Source organism: Papio anubis, chromosome 19 (assembly GCF_008728515.1).
Source record: "Papio anubis isolate 15944 chromosome 19, Panubis1.0, whole genome shotgun sequence".
NCBI lineage: Eukaryota > Metazoa > Chordata > Mammalia > Primates > Cercopithecidae > Papio > Papio anubis.
The window spans coordinates 64,367,542-64,391,536 of record NC_044994.1 but is presented as its reverse complement, the minus strand read 5'-3'; the positions used below and the strand labels follow the sequence as shown (position 1 = coordinate 64,391,536).

The 23,995-nt window shown below is 37.0% G+C and overlaps 1 long non-coding RNA gene across 2 annotated transcripts; it reads right to left on the bottom strand.

Annotated features, from left to right (window-relative positions):
* Positions 1-17,572: 17,572 nt before the first annotated feature.
* LOC110741824 lies at positions 17,573-23,957 on the bottom strand. 2 transcript variants are annotated; one of them, XR_002518760.2, is made up of 5 exons: positions 23,705-23,779; positions 23,019-23,102; positions 22,114-22,465; positions 18,853-18,977; positions 17,573-17,613 (listed from the first exon to the last, which is right to left on the bottom strand). It is a non-coding gene; the product is annotated as an uncharacterized LOC110741824 (long non-coding RNA). The 2 variants fall into 2 exon arrangements; XR_002518759.2 differs by lacking the exon at positions 23,019-23,102 and having other exon boundaries at positions 23,668-23,957.
* Positions 23,958-23,995: the final 38 nt, after the last annotated feature.

The window sequence follows — 23,995 nt, the reverse complement described above, 5'->3', positions numbered from 1 at the left end:
CTTCTGGAAACTTGGTACTAAACAAATCATATTTCTTGGCATTGTGAATTGTTGTAAGTAGCAAAAACTACCTAGGAAAATACCTGCACAAAACAAGGCATATTTATACCCACAATGTCATTGTTCATCAAATAGCCTCATAACTTAGGCAATACAGAGATCACAACATTTACTTCAGGATGAGAATATTGAAGTGGAAAGTCTAGATGATTTGCTATCATTTAGACTATCAGCTTACACCTATCAGCTTAAAAATACCTCCAATTTTAAAATCAAGGTAAATGCTTTTTTTTCTTTCTTTCTTTTTTGCTGTAACCCAAAAACCTTGGATTTATGAAGTCAGATGTTTTTGCAATAGTATCATGGCACTCTTTCCCCTGGTCCTGTAACTAATTATTATGTAAATGAGACAAATGTTCATAATTAACATATCTTTAAATTTCTCTGTGTGATGGATAATTTTACATGTCTACTAGTCTAGGCTATGGAGCAGATTGATCAAACACTAGTTTAGATGTTATTGTAATGGTATTTATGGATGTGATCAGTATTTATACTCAATTCATTTAAAGTAAAAAAGATTACCTTTATAATGTGAATGGGCCTCTATTAATCAGTCAGAGGCCTAAGAACAAAGATAGCTTCTTTACTGACACCTGTCAGGTTGAATTAGGGTCCTTCCATATAACCTCATTTAAACTTAATTATTTTTTGAAATCTCTATCTCCAAATACAGTCACAATCTGAGGTACAGGAGGTTAGGGCCTCAACATAGAAATCAGCTTATAATACCCATTTTGCAGATCAGGATACTGATGTACAGGGTTGTTTAATAACTTGCCCCAAGCCACTAAGTAATTGTTAGAAGTAGAGTCAAAATTCAGGGAAGCTGTCACCAGTATATATGCTCTTAATGCCTATAGGCTAAATTATTGAAAATACTTTAACTGTGATAATGAAATTTGAAGTTCTACTGGATGTTTGGAGGTTCATAGAAACTAACTTCAAGTAAGGAATTAAAAGAAACAAATCTGAGATGTACTATGTCCTCTATGTATGCTGATTCTTAAGATTTAATTTGATATGTAGTATCTATAAAGACAAAACCCTGTCTGGAATTACAGCACATCTCTTATTATTGAACAAGATCCCATGCTTCTGCTATTAATTATCTTCTATACCCTATTGCAATAATTGGAGGACCCCTCTTTTGTTAATATCTCCCTCCCTGCCAGTTTGGTTCCTAAGAACAAAACTATATCCAGTGTATCCTGATGTCCATCTCCTTTCCATTTTAAAAAGTATAAAAAGAAGATACTCAGGAAGAAGAAGATGTATATGCAGGTGTATGACTCTGTGTTGTAGGTGAACTGAACTTATATATCTGATTTCCAATCTCCCAGTTATTTTTTGCACTGTGGAGTACGACAAAAAATATCTGGAAAGTGTTATTGATACTGAGTTTAGTCTGAAGAAATGAAAAGAAAATAATCCTTTTTCATTTAATATCATTGGTCCCAGGACCATTATCGCTATTATTTTCCTTTAGGGAATAATAGTGGATGGGAATGGCAAGAATATCAGGTCTCATGTTAGGGCAGCAGACTCAAATTTAACCCGAATATTATAGAATGCAAAGCCAAAATTTAGAGAATAACAAACGATTTTCTTTGTTATACCCACAATTCAGTTAAACTAGTTATTCACTTTATTGCAAATAAAATGAGATATCACACCAAACTAATAAACTAATGAAATTTTGTTGCATGCAGATATATGTACTATTTAGCTCCCCTGATCAAATAACTATAAAACAAAAAAGTACATTCATAGGCACAATACATATAGGATATGTACAATGAAAGGACAATAAGTTGTTTTTGCTGTCAACAAATGTAATCACTCAAGCTGTAATACTATTTAAATATATTATTTCTAATATTTTTCTGTTACAATATTGTTTTCAGACTCAAATGAGTAATTTCTGAATAATTGCATAAATTCTCAGTTGATTACTAACAATGAAAATGGGGAAAGGTGGTAATTTTTGTTCCGAATTTCTGATCTTGAAAATAAACGGCTATTCTCAGATTACAATGAGTTACATTTCTGTCCACTGATATTTCCGTGTGTGTGTAGGTGCATTGTGCAGTTGCTTGTGTTGGATGCAGGCATGCGGAAGTGAGAAGAGTTTCAAATGTTCCAGTAGATAAAACCAAGAGGAAGATAAACAGCGTTACCCAAAAAATTATTATGAGTGTCTTTGCTTTTTAAATATTTCTCCTGGAAACCACTGACTACAAATTTCTGTTACTGCTGACAATAACTAGTACTTTCTGACATATTGGTCACTGTGTGCTCAGTTTATTAAAAATTAAACTTCTCACCACTTACATAGGATTTTAGAGTGCTTTGTTCTCTATAAGTTACTTATAACTCTATAAGTTACTTCTGAAGACTTATTACGTACTCTATGAGAGGGAGTAAGCAGTGAACTCAAGCAGGTTCTCTAGGGCTGCCTCAAGCATCATCTTCTGGTGGGGAAGTCAGAGAGAAATTTGCAGTGGATCGACACACAGAACCAATCAACCCATTAGCCAGCTGTGAACCTGGACAGAATGGATATTAACCTGTTTATCAGTAACTTGGCTTAGGAACAATAACCCCTTTGCCTGGCATTTGATGTCAGGATGTTCATGAACCCTCTACCTATAAGAGAGGTGTTCAGTTCAAGAATTGTTTATTTTTATTTTTTAATCTTTAAAAAGCATACTTTCTATTCAAGGAAGTATGAACAAATGAAAAGCAGAGAGTTTCCTCCCATATATCTTTCTATTCTTCTACTTTTATTTTTTATTTTTACTTATTTATTTTTTTGTGAGGCAGGATCTTGCTCTGTTGCCCAGGGTAGGTACGGCAGCATGATCATAGCTGACTGCAGCCTTGACCTCCCAGGAGCTCAATCAACCCCCCTGCCTCAGCCTCCCAAGTAGTTGGGACTGTGAGTGTACACTACCATGCCTGGCTAATTTTTGTATTTTTTGTAGAGGTGGGGTTTTGGCATGTTACCCAGTCTGGTCCTGAACTCCAGAGCTCAAGTAATCCACCCACCTCAGCCTCGCAAAGTGCTGGGATGTTTTACAGGCGTGAGCCACTGTGCCCAGCCTCTTTCTATCCTTGATGTACAAGTGGGAATGTCTAGTTCCCCTAGAAGTTATGAGGCCTGTCTTCTTATCATGAAATCTTAGTTATAAGCATATATTCTCCACAGATTTAAAAGTTAAATAAGATCATACCTGAAAATTACTAAGTACTGGGTCCTAAGCGTGAAAAATGTTATCTATTATATAATTCCATATGGTATCTTTGGCACAGTATTACAAATATTGAATTTTTTGTCCTTATGATTAGAGAACATACAGAGCATGTACCATCCATTCATCCAAGAGATATTTAGTGAACACTTGTTATAGAGGAAGCACTATGCTAGTTGCAGGAAAGGTCTAAAGCCTTGTATCACACAGTCTTTTAATGTGCTTCTTTAAACCCAAGGGTGGTCTGACAATCATAATGATCAATGAGTGAAAATCATTTCAGCCATGCTAACTCAGTGGATAACGTTGGGGTAGACACAATGCCATGTGTTCATTAACCCCAGAACATAGTTTTCTTCCAGAGCACACAGGAAGGCCACATTTCTGCTAACTGTTTTAGTTAGGTTGGGCCGTGACTAGACACTGGTCAGTGAGATGTGGGTTGGAACTGTATGAGCCCCTCAAGCCTGTCCTTAAGATCAGGACACACAGGGCCCCCCACACTCTGGCCACTCTGACCTCAGCAGCCCTGTTCCTAATGGAGAAACTCCAACATGGGGAAAATCCTCCTGATGCACAGTAAACTTAACTTGAGTGGGAAATAAAGCTGAGTTGTGTGCAGCCACTGAGATTCATGTGTGAATCTGTAACCACAGTACACTGTGGTTCTCTAAGGTGTGATTTCCTCAGCGGCAGTATCAGTTTCACTAGGGCTTTTGTGAAAATGCAAATTATTATTCTCCTCCCCAGACCTAATGAATACAAAATGAATACCTATATAATCTCCTTTCTCTCTCTACTTCATGTGGTCGCTTCCTGGAGCACTTCGTGGTCAAAAATAAGCCTTTCCTTGTTCAATGTAAGGACAATGATTTCAAAAATGACAAAACACCAGGGTATTAATTGTATGTTACAAAGAAAATTGATGCCATACTTCTACTAAATATGTCATAATTACCTATCAAATGGAAAAAAACATTCTATGTAGATGACTAACTTCATATTCTAAAAGACACTCTAGCTTCACTTTTATCTTACTAATTATAGATTTGGTACATTTTTTCATCAGTTTTTAGAAATGGGCTATCAACCTGGTTCAATAAAAATAAAAACCATCATCTTTTTCATCTCATTTTGTACCCAAACAGAAGGGTGTATACCAGTCTAGCCATTAAAAGCTGCATTTCGCTGAAATAGTTCTATTGAGGAAATCTAATGATTCTGACTTGCTAAAGAGAGAGTGGGACAGACAGTAGGATACTGTGGTAAGCACTTGCTCCAAGCTGGGTTACCTGAGGTCAAGCCCAGGCTCTGATACTTTTATATGAGGGGTATTTAACCTCTCCCTGTTTCATTTTCCTCATTTAAAAATAGGGATATTAATGGCTTTCATCTAATACATTTGCTGTATGATTAAGTGTTAATATATCTAAAGCACCAAAACCAGCATGTGGCACTCGCTTAGTGCTATGTAACCATTGAAAGCATGGAGCGTGATTAGCTTTTCAAAAATAAACCTCATAGATTCCTAACAGTACATTGGAAACTTATTTCAAAAGTTCATTTCAGAAATTAAAACTCACCCTTATCAACAGCTGTTATGTGTTACAGATGTAGGTAACATGCCATGCACCATGACTTTATTCAGGTGCTTTATATAAATATGCCATCCATTCATCCAAAAAATAGCCATTCATCCAAAAGATATAAATATAAGGCACTTCAGACCCTCGTTTTATAAATATTTATAAAAATTGCATTGTGCCTCAAATTATCCACACAATTATAGAACAAACATTTTAGGTTTTAAAACTGTTAGAATGCTTTTATATGAGTCAAGTCAGATTGCTGAAATACAATCAGCACTCAAAGTATTTGTGTATAAATGCTGTTTATGAATCTCATTTAAAGGACTTAGTCTTTTGGGGGTTTACCTTTTTTTTCTTTTTTCTTGTTTTTTTTTTTTGAGATGGAGTCTCACTCTGTTGCCCAGGCTGGAGTGCAGTGGCACAATCTTGGCTCACAGCAACTTTTGTTTTCCAGGTTCAAGCGATTCTCCCACCTCAGCCTCCCAAGTAGCTGGGACTACAGGTGCCCCCCACCACGCCTGGCTAATGTTTGTATTTTTAGTAGAGGTGGGGTTTCACCATATTGGCCAGGCTAGTCTTGAACTCCTTACCTTGTAATCTGCTCTCCTCAGCCTCCCAAAGTGCTGGGATTACAGGCATGAGCCACTGTGCCTGGCTGGGGGTTTACATATTTTAAACTAGCAAAACAATGTGAACCGATTAGAACAATGAACTACTACTATACACCTAACCGAGTGGCCAAAATTCAGAACACTGGTAACACTAGTGATATGTTATTCTGGTGAGGGTATGGAGCAACAAGAACTCTTATTCACAGGTCATGGGAATGCATATTCTACAGCCAGTTTGAAAGACGGTTTGGCGATTTGTTAATAAAAATAAATATCCTCTTACCATGTGATCCAAAAATCACTCTCCTTGGTATTAGGAGGGGAAAATCTATGTCCACACAAAACCTGCGCATGAATGCTTATAATATATAGTTTATTCATATTATAGTGTACATGGTTTATTCATAGTAACCAAAACTTGGAAACAACCAAGGTACTTTTCAATAAGTGAAGGAATGAATGAATAAACTGTGGTATTATACATTGGGCCACAAAATATTATTCAGTGCTAAAAATAAATGAGCTATCAAGTCATGAGAAGACATCAAGGAAACTTAAATGCATATTTCTGTATAGACTATATATGCATACTGTGTACTCTCTGATTCCAATTACATGTATATTTGTATACTGTGTATGTATATATGTATACTGTATAATGTATTCCAATTATATGACATTCTGCAAAAGGCAAAACTATGCAGACAGTGAAAAGATTAGTCATTGCCAGGGTTTAGAAGGAAGCGTGTGGGATGAATAGGTAAAACACAGAGGACTTTTAGGGCAGGGTAGTGAAAATACTCTGTATGATACTATAATGATGAATGTATGTCATTGTAAATTTATCCAACCCAATAGAATTCACAAGGCCAAGAGTAAACCCTAATGTAAACTATGAACTTTTGGGGGTAGTGATGTGTAATGTAGGCTCCTCAATTTAACAGGGTGTTTAATTGTGATAGGTGAGGTTGATAATAGGGGAGACTGTGAATGTGTAGGGGTTGGGAACATATGGGATATTTCTGTATCTTTCTATTATTCTGTGAGTCAAAAAGTGCTCTAAAATAGTAAAGTCTTTAAACTATAATGGGAACATTTTTGTAAATACAAATTTAGAGACTTTTATTGATTCTATTGGTAGAGTTAGGGTTGGAGAGTTGTAGCAATAGTAGGAGCTTAATTTAGTGACCACGCAGTTTATCTTTTGACATATGAGTTTTATTATTAAACACTCGCTTGAAAATGCTGGCTGAGTTCAGTTATTAGCCAAGTCTTTCCAGGGGTTTGCTGATATAACACAGTATGGCAAATGTATTAGGAAATTTATTTTTGCAAAATACCTCCACAGGATTGACTAATGCTTGGCAGATACCAGATAAATAAGGATAAAGCCAGCTCATTCACCTTAAACCTTTACTATTTTGTCCTTTTGTGTTGTGCAAACAACTTCATGAAATTATTATTCATGAAAAAACGTCTCATAAATTATAATTTTATGCACAGTTTAACATAAGACATTTAAAAGCAAATAAAATGTCATATGCTCATAAATTAAATGCCTTGAAAATATGAATTATGAGACACTTAGAATCAAGTTTTCAGTTAGTCTCCTTGACTCTTTCAGTCTCATATGATGTTGAACAAGACGTGTCATGCTCTTAAGTTGTTTTGCCTACCATTTTGTCTTCAACCTCCAGACATCATTTTCCTGGCATTTGCAGGAATACAAATGATTTATTGAGCACATACTTTGTATCCTGTACTGCATTAGCAGGTAAAAGAATTATATTTCATCTTGGGGATATGAAGAAACTCTATTTCATACCACAAATGTATTTGCCCCTCCTGCTGGAGATAGAGCCCTGATTTTTCATGGTGATCACTAGTCCCCCACACGACTCAGAGATAGGTGGGTTTATGGCTGCTTTTAGAGTTAACTTGTTGTTGTTCTAATTCAAATACTATGGTACCTTTTTCCTCTTCAGGGATAGGTTTAGTGTTGAAGATAGGTCCTAGTCCCTCCAATGAGAGACCTTTTGGCTCCTGAGTCAGAGACATTGATAGCAGGTCATTTCTGCCTCTAGATGTTGGAATGCTGGGTTGTGATGCATGGAGCTGCCTCCACGGTGGGGGAGTTAAGCCTTCAGTACAGAAACGGGCTGAGTGGACAAGCAGGGAGAACTTAGATCTTTGATGAAATCGCCATCTCTGAAGTATCCTACCCTGAAACAGGCCTTATCTCTGGACGATAGCTATGAGATGACACATTTCTCCTTGTACAAGCACTTTGATGTGGAAATGTTTGTTACTTGAAACAGAGGCATTTTAACATGTAAAATGTGATTCCCACTGACTGCTGGCATCCCCAGATTCTTTGGTTTACCTAAGAGTATATTTAAGAAAAGTGTATGCGTGATATCTCTTTGACTCCATTGCAAAGCAACATTAAAAAAAAAAAAAAAAGACCTTGTTATGTTGATTCAATTATTGGTCAAGATGCTGTTAATAATAAATGCACATTTTATTGAGAGAATAATAGACCAGGCATGGTGGCTCATGCCTGTAATCCCAGCACTTTGGGAGGCTGAGGCAGGCGGATCACGAGGTCAGGAGATCGAGACCATCCTGGCTAATACGGTGAAACCCCGTCTCTACTAAAAATACAAAACAATTAGCTGGGTGCGGTGGCAGGTGCCTGTAGTCCCAGCTACTCAAGAGGGAGGCTGAGGCAGGAAAATGGTGTGAACCCGGGAGGCAGAGCTTGCAGTGAGCCGAGATCGGGCCACTGCACTCCAGCCTGGGTGACAGAGCAAGACTCAGTCTCAAAAACAAATAAATAAATAATTTTAAAAAGAGAATAATATGCATTTAGTTTTCCCCATGTTTTACATGAAGCACCTCATTGAATCCTCATAATGTGACAAAGTATGGGCTCTTATTAATCCAGTCTTAGAGTTGGCATATTGGTAGTTAGAAAACTTAAGTACTGCAGCACTATCAGAATTCTAGCTCAGGCAGTCTAAATAAAATTGCACAAGCAGAGCCACTAGGATATGCTGATTTTTCTTTGAAGTAATAATGTATTTCAGGTTTTTTCATCATTATTTTGAAAGCAAATACACCATGTACATTTGCAAAATTACTTGGTGGCCTTTTATCCAAAGTAAATTTATATAATTAGATACATTTATTATTTAAAGTGTCCCTTTCCCCAAAAAGATTATATGACAATAATCATTAGATAACATCGTTTGGGTGTTTTTAAAAATAATCGTTAGGGGCTATTCTAAGCATTTCACACATTCTATTTCATTTAATGCCTAAAAAGCATTTACAAAGCAGATATTATTATTCCCATAATAAGCATAAGTAAAACAAAGTCCTGAGATGTTAAATAATTTGCGTAATTTTCCACAGCTATTTAGTGGTTGATTCTGGATTTTTTATTGGTGTATACCACCAGAGACTAGGTGCTTAGCTCCAACATTTTGTTGCCTTTAAATGCAGCCTTTTGCTTTGATTTACAAATTAATAATTTTATTATTTATAAACTTGATTTGCTTGCTGTAAATTTTAAAATGGAATAACTATATCACAGTTTACTTGGAATTACAAAAATAAGTGACATGTAAATTATTAAACTGGCCTAGTCAGAAGCTGAGCCATATTACTTTTACTTTTTATAGAGTTTCAAATGCTTCAGTAGATTTGTTATTTTATTGAGAAATTTGGGGTGGTTAGCTCTGGTGCTATAGAAACACAGTGTTCTTGAAGCTCCCCAACTTAGTATTCTCCCTACAGAACTCTGCCGGACTTTACAGTGTATATTTTAATGTTTGCAAATTGTAGAAACAGTAAATGTTTAAATCTCCCACACTACATCATAGAAATCACTTATTTCACAGGAGACAAGATAGTAAAAATGTCTTTTTAAAAACTACTTTGAAAAATGTCGACCATGTCAATCTTTTTGTTAGATGATTTTCAGAGCAAGGAGCCTGTCTGCTATTTTGTGCAGTCTCACAACAAATTGATCAAAATTCTTTTGTGATTTACACACGTACTTTCTAAAGTATCAATATAGTGTCCTGGTGCCAAGGAAGAGTATAGATTGTATTTCAGGTATAAGAAATTTAGCCAGTTCGACTCCTTTTTGGTTCCATATGAATCTCAGAATCTTTTTTTCTAATTCTGTGAAAAATGACGTTGGTATTTTGACAGGGATTGCACTGATTCTGTCGATTGCTTTGGGCAGTATGTCAAGTTTAAATGCTATTAATTCTTCTGATCCAAGAGCATGGTATATGTATTTGGAAAAAAAATGGTATGGAGTATTGGTTTTGGCTGCACACTGACGGTGGGGAGCTTTAACAAATTCACTCTCTGGATCCCACCCCAAAAGTGCTGATTTCATTGTCTCAGGCCACGCTGGGGCTTTAGAACTTTTAAAGGCTCTGTGAATTGTGATATAAAGTGAAGACTAAAATTCATTCACATAGAACACCTAGATAGGCATGAAATACTCACTATGAAATGAAGCCACCCCCAAATGACTCAGCTACTAACTCTCAATAATAGTCAAAGACATAAAAAAAAAAAAAAACCCCTCACTAATACAAAGTAAAATATTTAAATAAATAGTGATATAGTTTGGATCTGGGTTTCCACCCAAATTTCATGTCAAATTATAATTCCCGACATTGAATGTAGGCTGTGGTGGAAGGTAATTGGATCATGGGGATGGATTTCCCACACGGTAGTGTTCTCGCGATAGTGAGCTCTTGCAAGATTTGGTTGTTTTAAAGTGTGTGACACCTCTCCACTCTCTCTCTTGCTCCTGCTCCCACCATGTAAGAGGAACCTTTTCCCCCTTCATCTTCCACTATGCTTGTAAGTTCCCTGAGGCCTCCTTAGAAGTTGAGCAGATACTAGCATTATGATTCCTGTATAGCCTGTGGACCCATTGGATAATTAAACCTCTCTTTTTATAAATTACCCCGTCCCAGGTATTTCTTCATAGCAATGAGGAAGTGGACTAATATAAATAAATCATAGGGGATGTACACTGCAGGAGAACAAAACCACACAATTTTCAGGTTTCCTTCTAGATTCATTAAACAAATGTTAAAATAGTTTAACTTTGGTAAAAGGAACAAAATATGAAGACCGGAATAATTTCAGTGACCTCTTTTAATAGTGGGTCTGACTTTAGATTTTCAAGGGTAGCTTTTTGGAGAGAGAAGATTTTTGCTTTATGTTAGCTTCTGCTAAAGCACATCATGAGACACTTCAAATCCAAAGCCCTTTTTCAGTATGAGAAATCTCTTTCATATGCACTTTGCTTCCTAACTTTTTCTATTCCTTTTGCTTTTGAAGAATTATTAAGCAGGAAGAAGAATGTCATAGAAATCAAAAGTAAAATTGGCTGGGGCCTGTTAGGGTAGGCCATGGTCTCCAGTGAAGGAGTCCATGCCACTGGTATTTGTTTCTGTGTAAAGAATAGTGTGATGTGCCCCAGCAGTTTGGGGCATTGTATTCTATTTTCAAACTGCTGATAAAGACATACCCAAGACTGGGCCATTTACAGAATAAAGAAGTTTAATTGGATTTACAGCTTCACATGGCTGGGGAGACCACACAATCATGGCGGAAGGCAGGGAGGAGCAAGTCACATCTTAGGTGGATGGTAGAAGGCAAAAAAGAGAGTTTGTGCAGAGAAACTCCCATTTTTAAAACCATCAGATCTCGTGAGACCCATTTACTATCACAAGAACAGCATGGGAAAGACCTGCCCCCATGATTTGTCATCTCCCACTGGGTCCCCCCGACAACACATGGGAGTTACCGGAGCTGCAAGATGAGATTTGAATGGGGACACTGAGCTAAACCATATTATTCTGCCCCTGATCTCTCCCAAATCTCATATCTTTACATTTCAAAACCAATCATGCCTTCCCTACAGTACCCCAAAATCTCAACTCATTTTAGCATTAACTCAAAAGTCCATAGTCCAAAGTCTCATCTGAGACAAGGCAAGTCCCTTCAGCCTATGAACCTCTAAAATCAAAAGCAAGTTAGTTACTTCTTAGATACAATGGGGGTACAGGCATTGGGTAAATGCAGCCATTCTAACTGGGAGAAATTAGCCAAAACGAAGGGGCTACAGGCCCCATGCAAGCCTAAAATCCAACAGGGAAGCCAAATCTTAAAGCTCCAGAGTGATCTTCTTTGTCTCTATCTCACATCCAGGTCACACTGATGCAAGAGGTGGGTTCCCATGGTCTTGCCAGCTCCACCCCTGTGGCTTTGCAGGGTACAGCCTCCCTACTGGCTACTTTCATGGGCTCGCTTTGAGTGTCTGTGGCTTGTCCAGGTGCACGGTGCAAAGTGTCAGTGAATCTGACATTTTGGAGTCTGGAAAATGGTGGCCCTCTTCTCACACCTCCACTAGGCAGTGCTCCAGCAGGTACTCTGTGTGGAGGCTCCGACCCCACATTTCCCTTCTGCACTGCCCTGGCAGAGGTTCTCCATGAGGGCCCCACCCCTGAAGGAAATTTCTGCTTGAACATCCAGGTGTTTTGATACATGCTATGAATTCTAGGTGGAAGTTCCCAAATCCCAGTTCTTGGCTTCTGTGCACTGGCAGGCTCAACACCTGGAAGCTGCCAAGGCTTGAGGCTTGGACTCTCTGAAGCCATGCCCAAGCTCTATGTTGGCTCCTTTCAGCCACAGTTGGAGCAGCTGGGGCGCAGGTCACCAAGTTCTTAGGTGGCACATATAACTGGGACCCTAGGCTGGGCCCAAGAAGACATTTTTTCCTTTTAACCCTCTGGCCTGTGATGCAGGGGCTGCCACGAAGACCTATGACATGCCCTGGAGACATTTTCCCTGTTGTCTTGGGGATTAACATTCTCCTCCTCATTACTTAAGTACATTTCTGCAGCTGGCTAGAATTTCTCCTCAGAAAGTGGGATTTTCTTTTCTATCATATTGTCAGGCTACAAATTTTCCAATCTTTTGTCCTCTGTTTTCCTTTTAAAACTGAACACCTTTAACAGCACCCGAATCACCTCTTAAATGCTTTGCTGCCTAGGAATCTCTTCCACCAGATACCCTAAATCATTTTCCTCAAGTTCAAAGTTCCACAAATCTCTATGACAGGGGCAAAATGCCACGTTTCTTTGCTAAAACATAACAAGAGTCACCTACACTCCAGTTCTCAACAAGTTCCTCATCTCCATGTGAGATCACCTCAACCTGGAACTCATTTCCATATTCCTATTAGCATTTTCAGCAAAGTCATTCAACCAGTCTCTAGGAAGTTCCAAACTTTCCCCCATTTCCCTGTCTTCTGAGCCCTCCAAACTGTTGTAACCCCTTCCTGTTACTCAGTTTCAGAGTGGCTTCCACATTGTCACGTATCTTTTCAGCAACACCCCACTCAACTGGAACCAATTTACTGTATTGTTTGTTTTCATATTGCTGATAAAGACATACTCGACACTGGCAATTTACAAAAAAAAAAAAAAAAAAAAAAAGAGGTTTAACTGCACTTACAGTTCTACATGCCTGGGGAGGCGTCACAATCATGGTGGAAGGCAAGGAGGAGCAAGTCACATCTTAGGTGGATGGCAGAAGGCAAAAAAGAAAGCTTGTGCCGAGAAACTCTCGTTTTTAAAACCATAAGATCAGGTGAGACTCATTTACTATCACGAGAACAGCATGGGAAAGACCCACCCCCATGATTTAATTATCTCCCAGTGGGTCCCTCCCACAGCTTGTGGGAATTATGAGAGCTACAAGATGAGATTTTTGTGGGGACTCAGAGCCAAATCATATCAGGGATCAAATAGAGAGTTTCCAGGCATGCTAGGTAATATGGGCAGATTCCTCACAGATCTACAGGCCCCTCCTCATCAGTGTTATCTTTCTCTAAGACTTCAAGGGATGGATTTCAACAGAGAACCAAAGTTACTGTGGTTTCGCCCTGATGTTTTTCTCAGTCCTGATCTCCCACTGTATTTTGTTGTGAGCCACGCACTCCAAACAAAAATTTTGAATCACTATCTTTTGAGTATATTCTTCTTCTTTATCACTTCCATGCCTCTTTTAACACTATTTTCTCTATCTGCAATCCCCTAGCCAGAACGAATTTATTTTTGTTGAAGCCATTCTTGACTCTTTTAGGTCAGTGATTTCTTTCCATCCTTTCTTATGCATGCATTTTTCTGTAGCTTTCAAATTATGATGATAGTCTTCCCTCTGACATTGCTTAGAGATTTACCATTTTTAATTTATATATATATATATATATATTTTTTTTTTCCCCCAAAATAGAGTATAGGTATCTTGGATACAGAAAGTACACAGAATTTGATCTTACCACTAACATCTCCCAAGTCCCAACATCACTCTTGGTATGGTTCCTTGTACTTGTTGGGCATTAAGTCAAGTCAGTGCAAAGTTCACGCATAGATGTACAAACAGGACAGACAGCACATACCAGACCTGCTGAGGCAGTATAGAAGCTAATAGAGTAAGATCTGTAGCAAGAATGCACACAACTGACTCCCAGGGGCCCATTCATTCTAGGATGGCACAGAAACCTGTCAGGACATTGGATTCTAATAAACGCACCCCAAATCCTAGGCTGTGGAGAGTTTAAACTGCATGAGTAGAGAAGTGTTGGTCCCTCCTCTCCTAGTGGCATCAGGCACTAGGATACAATAGCAATGTAATGTGGCAAGAATTTAACTCCAGCCCTAGTGTGCTAGATTAGGGTTTGAGTGCAATGGATGCAGCAGGCTCTTCCCTGACACGATCAGAGACTGGGTTACACTAGTCCCCTTTTGTCAGCTCAGTGTTCATCTGTGCAGGTAAGATATGCTTGTGAGCTGGGATCCAGCTTTGCTATTGAGTATGACTCTATAGGTACTAGATTTTAGTCAATTTGTAGGGGTATTTAAAGGAGGGCAACTCCTTTTCTCAGAGACTGGTCTGCAAAATATCAGTCTTGTATAGAACACTACTTCTCTTATGTTTGTTGTATTAATCATATAAAATTGCTGATACCATACAATTTTGAACTACAAAATTCAGTGTTATGAGATTTAATTTAATAGATTGATAGATAGCTAGATACATACTACACATTTATATGCATAGAGACAAATATCCACAAAGTTAGCTAATATCATAAGAAAAATAACAGAAAAATGAGTTATTAACCTATTTCAAACTTAGAGAAATAGTCTCTAGGATTCTTGAGACATATAAAATATGTTTTCAGAATATTTATCTACTTATATTCACTTTAATTTTAATATAATATCTTTTAAGACTTTTTTTTTTTCCAGTATCTAAGCTTCCTGAAATGTCCTCACTTTCATCCTCAAGGACAGGGTCATAATATTCTGGGAAATGTGGAGATTATATACAAACACCTGTTTTGTTTGTATGCCTCAAAACCCAATAATAATCCTTTAATAAAATTCTGGTATTTGCTCTTTGTGTCTGATCATTTCCCAACAAAGGTACATTAAAAACCACAGCTTAGAGCTGTGAGCTAAAATACCTTTGAGAATGCCACACCGGGCGGGGTCTCTCTGCAAAGCCTTCCCTTTGCCCATCCACTTTTTGTGAATTTTGTTTTTGTTTTTGGATAAAAAGGCATAAACACGAAATTTAAAATGGCAATACTGAGGGACATCTACAATAATTTTGAGTAGCTTTTCCTAATTAGGTTTGATTTCTAATAGTGTTGACTAGGAATTCCTTTGAAGTCTTTAAAATTTGGAGGTTGAATGTTGACATCCACGGCTGGAGTTGAGGAAACCCTGCTAATGACACCTTTATTGATTGAATTAGTAAACTTTGTGTTTGGATTTTGTGGCTTGGTGCATGAGGACCACACTATATAATTCATTACATATTTATTGGCCCAAAGTGTTTTCTCATAACCAAATCAGTAAGGTTAGACATAAAACATACAAAACACTATGCAAAACAATTATAGTTAGCCTTGAGATATATTTGAATCAGTCATTTTTGTGCCTATGTAAATAATTTTATATATCTACAGGATATGTTGCTTCACATACTTTTCAATTACTATTTCTCAGATCCTTGGGAATTCTCAGATGCTTGACTTTTGTTTAAAAGCATGTCTCTTCAGGGCTGTACCAAAATTACGGGTAGTGTGACAATTTGGTTGCTACCAAGTTTTCTTGTACAATTAATGTATAATAAATTTACTTGTATACAAATCTATTATTTTCTCAGAAAAAAATTACATTCCTGTAAGTTGAATTACCAGGTCAAATGATATGAGCATAAATTTAATTTATGTACAAAATGTACTTAGCCACAATGAAACTTCCAAAAAATAGAGATCTTTAAAGCCACATTCTGTAACCACAATGAAATAAAATTAGATATTAACAATAACAGCAACAACTAAAATTGTTACTCATTTTAAAATGTAAAATAAAGAGAATCTTATAAAAAATTTAGAAATGACACAAATGAGAACACTGTCTATAATGCTTATGAAGAATGTTTTTAATCATTTTAATTATTGAGAAAATGATTTTATTACCTGGCAGTATTTAAAGTACATAAGCAGTTTAATTTAAGAGCTAGAAAAATAAAATTTTAAGTAAGCTAAAAGAGGAAGGCGTTGATAAAACTTGTACTTAAAATTAATAAATTAGAGTTAAAAATAGAACTGAAGTTTAAAGCTAAATGCTGGTGCTTTGAAAATAAAGCAGAAATGCTCATGAGAACAAGAACTACAAATAGCAAGAAAGAGATTTAACCATACTGATGGAAGAGATCAGTATCCTTCTGAGAATGTTTTTATGACTAGCTGGTCGTGAACCTGTAAGTCCAGAACAAATACATGTTTTCTCCACAAATGGTTAAAATGGAGTCAATGAAATCAGATATTTCAAATGCATCAATAACCATAGAAAAAGTTGAGACTTTTTTGGGGTATACTTTACAGAATTGTGGGGTCCATATGGCTTCATTGGCAAGTACAAACCAACCTTCAGTTAGCAGATTATTACTATGTTATACTACTATGCTTTCGGAAGCATGTCACTTCATTTTAAGAAGCAACCATAAGCCTAGCTTCCAAATGTGATAAATACATAAACATATTTGTTTTTAAATGTAAATATAAAAATTTTAGGCCAGGCATGGTGGCTCATGCCTGTAATTCCAGCACCTTGGGAAACTGAGACTGGCGGATCGCCTGAGGTCAGGAGTTTGAGACCAGCCTGGTCAACATGGTGAAACCCTGTCCCTACTATAAATACAAAATTTAGCTGGGCTAGTATGTGTGTGTGTGTGTGTGTGTATATATATATATATATAGCTAGTATATATATGTGACTAGTATATATATATCTATATATGGCTAGTATATATCTATATATATATATTTTAAAACAACATAACAACATTTGTAAATAAAATCTAGAACATTATTTAAAGAATAACATCAAAAGAAAAAGTAGAGTTCGTTTCAGGAAGACAAGATTGGTTTAATTTTAGGTAATTAATCAAAATTTACTATATTAACAATGTGAAAAGGAAACTAGTTAATCCATCATTACATGTTACAAGTTTTGATTAGCAATATTAGCCATTATTGATTTTTTTAATTTAAGTAAATTATGAATAAAGGGGCACTTACTAAGCATAAATTTATAAGAAACCAGCTAATTCTAAAAATTACATTCAACAGAAAAATGTTCAAGTACATCCGCAAGGTAAGGATCAACGCTGTGATTCTTCAATGTTTTAAAAATCTAGTCTGCAGCTGGGCACAGTGGTTCACACCCACTGTGAACCACTATGAATCCACTGTAGTCTGAGCACTTTGGAGGCTGAGGTGGGAGAATTTCTTTAGTACAGGAGTTTGAGACTAGCCTGCAACAACATAGTGACACTCTGTCTCTACAAAAAAAAGAAAGTTCTAATTAGCTGGGCGTGGTGGTTGTAGTCCTGGTTACTCAGAAGGCTGAGGTGGGATTGCTTGAGCCCAGAAGTTCCACGGTGCAGTGAGCTTTGATTGCTCCACTGTGTTCCACCCTGGGCAATAGAGAGAGACTGTGTTTCAGGGGAAAAAGAAATATAGTCCACTTAATAAAAGAAAGTCATACTCGAATAATACAAAACATAATTATTTATAGTCAGTATGGCTAAATACAAAAAAAGACTCAATTTTAAACTCTTAGAACTAATGGGTAAACAACAAATTTCTGTGAAATGAGATGATGTAAGAATATGTTGCATATAAACAACAATTATTCAAAAAATAAAAGTTTATGAAACTCCAGTCATACTCATAATTCAAAATATTGTAACATGTCCAGTAGTAAATATAACAAATAAGATACAGCATGCCTCTGGAAGAGATAACTCAATATTGTTAAATCTATCAAAATTTTCCTGATATATACGTATGTGGTATATATATGTGTGTTTACATATGTAAATGATAAGCAGTGTATTAATATACTGTACGGAAGAAGAATGGATAATATGTATTTAAAATCATCTGGAAAAGTAAGTGTTTGGTAATTAAAAAGTATTTCCTATTGAAAAAAAGAAAAAAAAAAGAAGAAAAAAACAGTGAATTTCAGAAGTTTATCATCCCATCAGAAAGTGAAATTATTATAAATTACTTTTTGTTCAATAGCAATGTACCAGTGATAACACAAGGAAAAACAATCAGTGAAATAGAATGAAAAGTGCAGAAGTCCGGGCGCGGTGGCTCAAGCCTGTAATCCCAGCACTTTGGGAGGCCGAGACGGGCAGATCACGAGGTCAGGAGATCGAGACCATCCTGGCTAACACGGTGAAACTCCGTCTCTACTAAAAAATACAAAAAAAAACTAGCCGGGCGAGGTGGCGGGCGCCTGTAGTCCCAGCTACTCGGGAGGCTGAGGCAGGAGAATGGCGGGAACCCGGGAGGCAGAGCTTGCAGTGAGCTGAGATCCGGCCACTGCACTCCAGCCTGGGCGACAGAGCGAGACTCAGTCTCAAAAAAAAAAAAAAAAAGAAAAGTGCAGAAATAGAAACAGGAATATATATATATATATATGAACCAAATGCTTACTAAATTTAAGTTTTATGTTAAATGAAAAGTGATGTATCATTGCTACATGATATAAGACAATTGCTTATTTGGGGGGAAATTAATTTAGATATTGACTACTAAGTAGACACATACCAAAATACATTAAATTAAATACAAATACATTAAATTAAAATTAAGACACTACAAAAACAGTGGAGAATAGTCTTGAGGTATTACTTCCTACTCACATAATTCAAGAGCATGAAACCTTTTGTAGAAAGAATAAACAGGATATTATGATAGATGGTCCACCGAGGAGATGGGACAATTCTAGAAGAAATCCATCTGCAAGGAGTGGGTGTTTCATCCTGATCTGAAAGATGAGAAGAAGCAAGTTCACCCAAAGAGAACCAGGAAGCACTTGGGCACAAGGAACTATGGAGAAGACCACGTGTCAAGAACTAGCAGAGGATATGCCAGGAGCAGAAAGGAGGCCGGTGTGTGACTGAATGCGAGTTCATTCTTGGAAAGTTATAGGAGATAAGCTGGAGGATCCTGGCAAGGGGCTGCTCCTCAGCAAAGGGCTTTGAGTGTCCTAAGGGATAACTTTTAGGTTTTTATTCTAGGTGCTGTGATCTCTTATGAAAGGTTGTAAGTAGAAGAATAATTTGGGATTACTTTAGATGAAAACAGTCACTGTAACTCTTATGGGGAATGTGAGGGACCCAAAGTGAAAAAAGCCGAGTCAGAGGCTATTGAGAGTTCAGTGAGAATTGAGGAGGGTTCTACCGAGGTAGCGGCATGGGAAGTGGAGAGAGGAGGATGGTTTCAAGCACATTTCAAATGTAGGGAAGATAGTACTTGGTTATGAATCTGATGTGGCGAGGAATGTAAACAAAGAACTAAGAATCTTCTCTTAAATTTTAATAAAATGTGAACTAGAGAGACCATTATTTTTAATCCCACCTCTTTGGATAGACCAGTTTTATGTTTGTTTTTTTAAGACACCTTTTTCAAAAATAGCACATTGATATACTTTTATTTTTTTGCAGGAAAACATTAGATGCATGAAGCTACAGTAATTAAACCTTTCATTAAAGACGGTTAGGCATCCTGCTAATTTCTCACTGTTTTTGAGGGGAGCTCATCATATTCATGGTTGCAATAGCCTTAAAGTGCCTAACTCTTGTCTTGCCATTTCTGGTGTAAAGGCCTTTCTTGATTCTGTAAATCCAGATATGCTTACAATACTGCCCTTTCTGAGCCCTATGACTTTTTATACCAAGCATTAAATAAATGCCAATGTTTCAGATTTGTGGGACCAAATGAGGGGGCCTAAAGTTACCTATACTGGCTACAGAATGAATATTTCCAGTATCCCATTACGTGATTTCTGTCTGGAACTAATAGTTGTGCAGTGAATCAAAGATTCTCACTGAGAAAGTGCAGTTTTCTAACCTCTTTTAGTTATATAAAATTCAATTTTACTCTGGCTTCATCTCAAAGCCTATAATACAAACAGAGGTAGGCTCAGGTTATTTGTGGTTTCCAGAGCTCTGAAATGCCTCATCTTCGGTCCTGGCATTTCTGGTATTCAGCATTGGGCATACCTCACTTGGAAGAGAGGCCGAACTATCTGGGATTTTCAGAGTTCACATTAGACCCATTCTATTTACACAGGCTTGTCCGTGTCCTCACAGGGCTCCTTAAGCTAACTTGTAACACTGAAGATCTAACAAAGTGAGCCTATGTGAGCTTCTTTCCCTGATTTGATTCAAGATCAAGAATTAGAATGACTATCACAGAAGTAGTGGTGGCTGTTATTGGTCAGGGAGCTTTGCTCCATTTTTTACGATAATTCCTAATGATTAAATATGCTTTGTCACATAGTAAGCCTTAAGTTAATATAAAGTTTAGGCTATACAATGATTCCTATAAATTAATTAGAAATGTAGGAAAATGTTTTTGTTGTTGTTATTGTTTTGATTTTTGTTTCTTGGTAGAGACTGGGTCTACCAAGAAAGGTGTTGGCCAGGCTGAACTCAAACACCTGGCCTCAAGCGATTCTCTCACTTCAGCCTCCCAGAGTGCTGGGATTAAAGGTGTGAGTCACCATGCCATGCCAGAAAATTGTTAACATGTTGTAAATGTAGCAAATAAATAAATAAATAAATATCTGGTTGACCAACATTTATCTTCTGCATTAAGTTTTATGCGTACTATGCTTCTAAGCATTTTTAAGAGATCTCAGGCAATTTAAGATATACCACAAGAAGGTGTATTTCTTATAATACATATTAAACCCATTTCATTTAAAGCCACATTCAATTACTGAAGTAATGAAGTAGTAACACATAAAGACAAATCTATACGAAGGTTTGTTCATTTGATTTAATAGAAGGTAAGGAACAAGTAAACAAGGGGAAAATTCACTCAAAGAACAACTTAACTTTGTTTCATTTTATTTTCTTTTAATTGACTGAGCTGATTGATTTAACTCTGGGCTTTATAGTTTATAGCCCTGTCAAGTATCAGAATCACAAATACATGCCACACATTTTCCCTTAAGTTTATTAGCCAGGATAATTGTAAATCTCTTCTGTTCACACATGTTGATATAACAATGAAATTAGCCCTTCGATTGCTACTTTCTTTGTGGCAGTTTGCATAGCATTACCAGTAAAGTGACTTGACTTGTGGAGCCATCTCTTTGGCAGTCAACTCAATGTAATTAGATTTTTCTCCTAGGAAAACTGTCAGTCTTTATTACTAAGTAATTAGTCCACAATGGAATATTAAATATTTTAAAAAATCATCCACATGATTTCTTATTTAGGATGTTAGTTAAAAACCTTAATATTTAGAAACAAAATTTATAAAAAGCACACAGTTCTAATTTAAATTCTGTTACCAGGTTTTAGTTTTTAGCCAAGAGTACATTTTGCATTTATTACCGAAGAAAATATGTTTTGTTCTTTTATTGCAATATACACCTCCTGTGAGAGTCATTTATAAAATCTAATAAACTCCTGTGTAGTGCTTGTAAATTAGCATAAAGTTGACATTACTCCAAAAGATTGATATGATTTTGCATAACTTAAGGAATATTGAGATCAATTCTTGAGCATTATTTTGTGTATACCTCGTTGAATGTTTTCTGTAGACATGTGGAATTCAAATTACTAGTCAATTTAAAATAATTCACCTTTCTAGAAGGTAGAAATATACATTGTCTATTTACCACGAAACATTTATTTAGCACACTACTTCAAAAGGAAAATCATCTTAATACTTTCTTTGTCTTTTAATGATTATTGAAATAATATTTGTGCTTTATCAATCATTGTATAAGAGGCTGATTTTTATTATTAGCCTAAGAGATTTATTAGCTTAAAATATACAGTAATATTTTTAATGCTGCCAGATTATCACAAATGAAAATTATATGGTATTTTCATAAAGCATGATTAAATTAATTTAAGCATAACAGGCCTCTAGGCAATACACACCACTGTGGTAAGTCACAGGAAATCTCGTGTTGATGCCCTTCGATTCGTTTCGACTTGTAGCTGGGGTTTTTCCAGGAATGTGGAAGTTTCCTTTAACTACGTTTAAAAACAGACGGCACTTCTTACCCACGGTCAAAGAAAAAAATAAATTTTACCAGAAATAAGGAAATTATTTGGTCCAATTAAGTCACGTTAGTAACTTTATTACTGGTGCCCACCACTTTCGGTCATACAGTGGCCCATTTCCTCTTTTCTCTTGCCTTTCTTCTCTATCAGAATCTTCAACAATCTTCAGAGCAAAAGTGTAAAACCTCCACGCAGCCTTCTAAGGACAGAGACAGAGAAGCTGAATCTATGCCCAAAGAAAGAAGGCACAGTTAGAACAGGGAGACGCACAAGTCCAGAAACCAGTTCTGTGTAGGCATGAGGGGCACAGGAGGGTAAGGCTGCAATGAAAGGCAACAGTCCCACCAAGCGTGACTCAGACAAGCTTTGTTTGATTGCCAGCCAATGGTGTGTTTTTGGACAGACCTGAGGTCAAGGAACTTCTTGGAACCCAACACAACCAACGTTGTAAGACTTTGACTGAAATGGCCTAATGAATTCTGGTCCTGATACTATGCATTAGGCACTTGCAATGGCTAGTATGTGGTCAGCAGCCAGCCCATTGCAGCAGCCAGCCCATTGCAGCAGCCCTCACAAATGCTTCAGTGGTTTGTACAGGGCTGAGCTTTCATGCTTGGTTAATGATATGCAAAGAGGGAGTGAACATTAGTATGACTTGGGAGACAGAAACTTATCCCAGAGTGTGTCTGTCAGTGCCAGTAACATTCAGACTTTCATTCATGATGGAGAGACAGTAAGAATTTTGCACAAGACAGGAGTGGGGCATCATTACTACCCACCTGTAACACCACTGGCAACTGGGTGTCTGCCTGCTGTGATCTTCTTCATCATAAATCCATGAGTAAAATGATGTCACAAAACCACTGAAATCACTTCAATATATCAGAAACTATGCACAGTCCTGGCCTCCAGCTTCTATAAATCTACCACATATTATCTAATCCCAGAAATATAAACATAGGTATCAAGAGTCCTGGAAAACCCAACTGTAAAATATAAGTGATTTACAAGAAATGTAATTAGGGTTCTTAGAGTCTCAGAAATGGTTTTTTTGTTTGTTTGTTTGTTTTTTCATCACTGCATTTCATGATCTCTGTCGCCTCTGATGTACTTAGAGAATAATTTTTTCTTTGATAAAGCTAAAAGTACATGGACTCATCCTCACCATGTCTGGGAGGCAGGACACATTGTATTTACAAAGGAGACGTCTGGAATTAGGTTGCAGTGTTGAAGTCCCTGCTCTCCTGGTAGCTAGCTGTTTGACTTTAGTAACTTTATTAATCAGCATCTCAATTAATTCAACATTTAAATGGATATCATATTGTGATGATGAAATGATCTAATATTCTCCAATCTTAGAAAAGCACCTGACATTTAGTAGGAACTAAACAAACAATAAGGAAACAGGTTTTAGACTGCCAATCTTACCCTCCTTCTGAGTTAAGAAAGAACGGCTGTGGCTTACATAGCTCTTGTCTGGGTGAGCAGAAGATGTCCTGTAGGATAAATGAGCATCTGACATCCTTACTTTCAATTACATGATGCTGGACAGATGTCTGCCACAGAACCTTAGGAACACTCTAGAAGTATCAGTTGTGTAAAATTCTTGTGTTACCCATGGTAGTCGAGTACTAAAGTCATCACAAGGCTTTTTCTTTAACTATTTCAGTCATTTGTGTGCATGCGTTTGGGATGCAGGGAGACACCATCCCCCACCAAAGGAACAAACAAAACACACACAGACACACACACACGC